The sequence below is a fragment of the Pseudophryne corroboree genome, chromosome 7 (assembly GCF_028390025.1).
Source record: "Pseudophryne corroboree isolate aPseCor3 chromosome 7, aPseCor3.hap2, whole genome shotgun sequence".
Taxonomy (NCBI): domain Eukaryota; kingdom Metazoa; phylum Chordata; class Amphibia; order Anura; family Myobatrachidae; genus Pseudophryne; species Pseudophryne corroboree.
In genome coordinates, this window is record NC_086450.1 from 139,306,922 (window position 1) to 139,311,930 (window position 5,009).

The 5,009-nt window shown below is 43.9% G+C and overlaps 1 pseudogene; it reads right to left on the reverse strand.

Annotated features, from left to right (window-relative positions):
• Positions 1–4,373: 4,373 nt before the first annotated feature.
• LOC134946088 (5S ribosomal RNA) lies at positions 4,374–4,491 on the reverse strand (annotated as a pseudogene).
• Positions 4,492–5,009: the final 518 nt, after the last annotated feature.

Consider the following 5,009-nt stretch of genomic DNA (forward strand, 5'->3'; position numbering starts at 1 on the left):
TGCGCCTGGTCCTGGTTCCAAAAATACGGGGGACAAAAAGCGTAGGGGTCACCCGTATTTTTGAAACCAGCACTGGGCTCCACTAGCTGGGGAGATAATGCCACAGCCGGGGGACACTTTGATATCGGTCCCTGCGGCCATGCCATTAACCAAACTCGACTGGAAAAAGCAGGTCTATTTTATTGCTGCTTTTTTTAACGAATCGAAAAAAAAACAGACCCGCACTTGAGCACTCAGAAACTAACACCCAAATACGAATGAATAGTGAATGCCCGTATTCTATGAAATAACAGCCGCGTTTGACCGATGGTCTATTCATTCGTATTTCTGAACGTTGTCATTCAAACCATTACGAATAGTCCAAACACTGCCGAGATTGGTGCTTAGTGAATTCCCGGATTGGGACTTAGAAAAAAAAACACAAATCGGACAAACTCGGGTAAATACTGGCCCCTGAGTGAAAATATGAATGTCAGGAATAGACACAATTTTTCTCTGAAACCAAACCGATAAGGCCGAGATATGAACTTTGAGGGAGGCCAGACAAAGGCCTAAGTCCAGGCCTTGTTGTAAAAAAGCCAGAAATCTGGAAGTACTGAAATTGTAAGCATCGTAATTCTTAGCAGCACACCAGGTGAAGTAAGAATTCTAGACCCTATAATAAATCCGCGCAGATGCCAGTTTGCGGGCCTTCAGCATAGTTTGGATGACCGCCTCTGAGAATCAATTGGCCCTCGCCATCAAAGCCAGTCTGGCCAGGTCTGGATAGACACAAGGGCCCTGATCGAGGAGGTCTGGGCATTGAGGAAGTAGAAGAGGACGCTCCATCAATAGGCCCTGCAGGTCTGAGAACCAATGCCATCTGGGCCATGCTGGAACGACTGAAAGTAGTATTCCTCCTTCTTGTTTGAACTTCTGTAGTACCCTGGGCAGGAGTGACACTGGAGTGAACATGTAGGGCATCCGAAAGTTCCATGGAATTGCCATAGCGTCCACGAACGCTGCTTGAGGATCCCTGGATCTTGATCTGAAGACCGGAACTTTATGATAGTGTCGAGATGCTTTCAGGTCTACATCTAGTAGGCCCCACTTGTTCACTAGGAGTTGAAAGACTTCCTGATGAAGACTCCACTCTCCGGCGTGCACGTCCTGATGACTGAGGAAATCACCTTACCAGTTGAGGACTCCCGGGATTGAACACTGCCGACATTGCCGGCAAAAGGCGTTCCGCCCAGTGAAGGATTTTTGACACTTCCATCATTACCATGCAGCTTCGAGTGCTGCCTTGACGGTTTATGTACGCCACTGTGGTGGCGTTGTCTGACCGTACTTGAACAGGCCTCTTCTGTATCAGAGGCAGGGCATCAGACAAAGCATTGAACACTGCCCGCAATTCCAGAATGTTTATCGGGAGAAGTGATTCCTCCATGGTCCACCGACCCTGGAAAGAGTGTTGCTCCTTCTCCACGCCCCAACCCCTCAGACCTTAGTCAGTAGGACCCAGTTGGGGATCCAGAAGGGAAGGCCCCTGCTCAACTGCTGGTCCTGTAGCCACCAGGCAAACCTCCAGAGTCAAGGAGATCATGTGAGACCTAATCCGATGAGGAAGGCCATCCCACTTGGAAAGGATTAACCTCTGTAGAGGGCGGGAATGGAATTGAGCATACTCTACCATGTTGAAAGCCAACACCATGAGTTCTAGTGCTTGCACCACTGAGTGTACCAGCACTCTTGGGCGAGAGAGGAAGTATCTGATCCTGTCCTGAAGTTTCAGGGCCTTCTCTGGAGACGGAAACAGCCATTGACTGTGTATGTCCGGTAGTGCCCCCAGGTGCACCATGCTCCGGGCAGGGACCAGCGAGGACTTCTTCCAGTTGATGAGCCACCCATGGGCTTGTAGGAAGTTTACCATCAGTTGTAGATGACAAGGGAGGACAACATGGGAGTTTGCCAGAATCAGCAAATCGTTCAGATACAGCAGGACCCTGACTCCCTGACGAGCTGTCAACACGGCCAAAACCTTTGTGAAGATCTTAGGGACCATGGCCAGTCCAAACGGCAGAGCCTGTAAGTGATAGTGAAGGTTGCCAATAGCAAACCGCAGATATTGCTGATGCGATATGGCAATAGGCATATGCAGGTAAGCATCTTGTATATCCAGTGATACCATATAGTCTCTTGGTCCATGGCCAGTACAATTGAGCGTAGTGTTTCCATACGGAACTTGGACACTCTCACAAACTTGTTCAGTGATTTGAGGTTGAGAATAAGCCGGAAAGACCTATCAGGTTTCGGGACTAGAAAAAGGGTCGAGTAGTGTTGTGCAAAATGCTGAAACCCTTCAATGTAATTATCAGTTCGTACACTGCAGGCTTGAGTCAGGACACTTGATTCCCCTAATTAGAATTTTGGAATAGCAGCACATATGGTGTAACGGTTAGCATTACTGTCTCACAGCGCTGAGGTCATGGGTTTGATTCCCACCACGGCCCTAACTGTGTGAAGTTTCTATATTCTCCCTGTGCTTTTGTGAGTTTCCTCTGGGTACTCAGGTTTTCTCCCACAATCCAAGATGATAATGGTAGGTTATTTGGCTCCCAACAAAAATGAAGCCCAGTGTGTAGGTGTGCATGTACATAGGCAGACTAGGTGGGCCTAGTGGTTCTTATCTACAGATAAAGTCTATGTTTATGTTTCTAAGAGAAATTGAAAGAGGAGATGAAACAAAGCAATACTGCTAAGTACGTTGGACATGTCGATCAAATCCTTCATTCGCGTCACTGGGATCCAAGCATTGTCAATATCTTGAAATTTGATCACTACATTTTGGCGACCGTGCTTGACCCTAGGTTTAAGTCATACATCATGTCTTTCTTTCCAACTGACCCAGATCTTAAGAGGTGCAAAGAGCTCCTGGTGAGCAAGTTGTCAGCTCAAGTGGCACATGCCTCCTCCTTCAGTTAGTCTAGCAACTGCTGCCATGAAAAAACTGAGCTTTCCCAAAAGACCCAGCGGTGATGCAGATGAGTCAACACAACATTTTGACATCTGGTTGGGTCTAAAATAATCCCCTAAAATTAGTATCACCTGTACTGTAACTCCATCTGATATGGTCACCATCTATAGAATGGTGAAGGATTATTTTAATGACTGCGTACAAATAGGCATGTCAGTTAGTCCCTTTGACTACTGGATTAAAAAAAAAAAGGCAATTTGGAGGCCCTTGTACAAACTGTTTTGGAGTACTTAAAGCTGTCTTCCCTCTGGTGTGTACTTAGAGTTTTTAGCACAACTGGGAACCTTGTCAGCAATCTGCGTGGGATGCTACTTCCTCAAAATATGGAAAAAATTATCATCAAAATGAATTACAAATTCCATGAGGAAGACCTTTATCAGCAATTACATCAAAGTACAGAGACTTCTGTAATGGTGGATTCCAGTGGGGATGAATTAATATTGTGTGAAGATGGACGGGCAAACTAACAAGGCGTGTTTGCCTTGAGCTCCTGGGCTTAGCTTGCCGAATTCTGCGTTTCCCAAACCCCTGCTGAGAAGTTTGTGACTCCCTCACCTGTTGCTGTCCTCCTGGGGAATTGGAGCAAACATAGAATAAAGAAGACTCTTGTTTGGGTGCACTCTTGTTAATGTGTATTTGTCGTTATTATTAAAACATAACGTTTATTATGCCTTATTAAAATATAATCAGTATCCACTCATTCTCCCCATGGAATTAATCACAAGAAGGAGAAACCCACAAATGTATTTGTTGGGGAAAAAAGGGTAACAAACGGGGTTGGTATGTCCTGGTTTAGTCTATCCCAATATAGACTGGCATGGAGGTGTAGATATAATCACCATACACCTGTTCTCATGCCATACCAGTACAAGCAATGCTTGTGTTAATGGGACCAAAATTGGTCATGCACAAATAGGTATCAATTACACCGGGAGTGTTTATAACATATATACTACCTCATCCTATCCTCAGCACACAAACCCAAATGGGTGTGCCTGATATTGTTGGAATTGATAAATTTATTGATTCCTAATTAATTCTCGCCTTGAGAAAATCACCATACATCTGTTCTCATACCGTATCAGTACAGACAATGCTTGTATTAATGAGACCAAAGTTAATCATGTAAAAATAGGTATCAATAGCACCGAGAGTGTTTAGAGCATACATATGTACTCTCTATCTTTTCTTATCCTTAGCGCACAAGACCTGATGGGTGTGCTGATATCGCTGAAATTGATAAGTTATTAATTCCTATTGATTCTTGCCTGAAAATCAGGAAAAATAATTACAGGTGGGAAAGAAGAAGTAGTGGTGATGCTGCTGTTGGTATTGAGTTTTAAATTGAAACAGCCTCGGATTACTACACTGGGTATTCTCTGAGGGTCACCCCTCAGATACTGACCCAGCCCATCACCGTTTTGCTTCCAAGATCAGACGAGATTGGGCTCTAGCGGTGAGGTATGATAGTAACCTATAAATGAGGTGTTCCACTCACCAATGAGAGTGCACCTAATCAGTAGATTAAGGGAGAAGTGTGGATCTGCTGTCTATGTTAGACCTGGGATTGCTCCCAGGAATCATGGATGAGAGTCCACGAAAATAGGGAAAGTAATGAATTCTTTGTTAGAAATAAGAAGATAACACAATACAATATTCAGGCATAATTGCTCATTTGTATTGTTTTTGGTATATGTTCACGGTGTCTTAATATGCGTAAATTGTGGAAAAAACCCTTTTATGGGAGAAAATTTCATCCACATACTTTCAATTCAATTGGAACAACATATCAGAAAAAAAGGTCTCAGATACAGTGTATGTAAGAATGTATGACGAATGAAGGTAATATAGCAATCAAATATAGCATACGTGTATCATGGCTGGAGCTGTCATCTCCATTCATTAGCTACACCTAAGATAAATATGCTGTCTTAAACATCAATTAGTGTATGCACCAACAAATAATTACAAGACTGACAAGAATTGAAAAAAT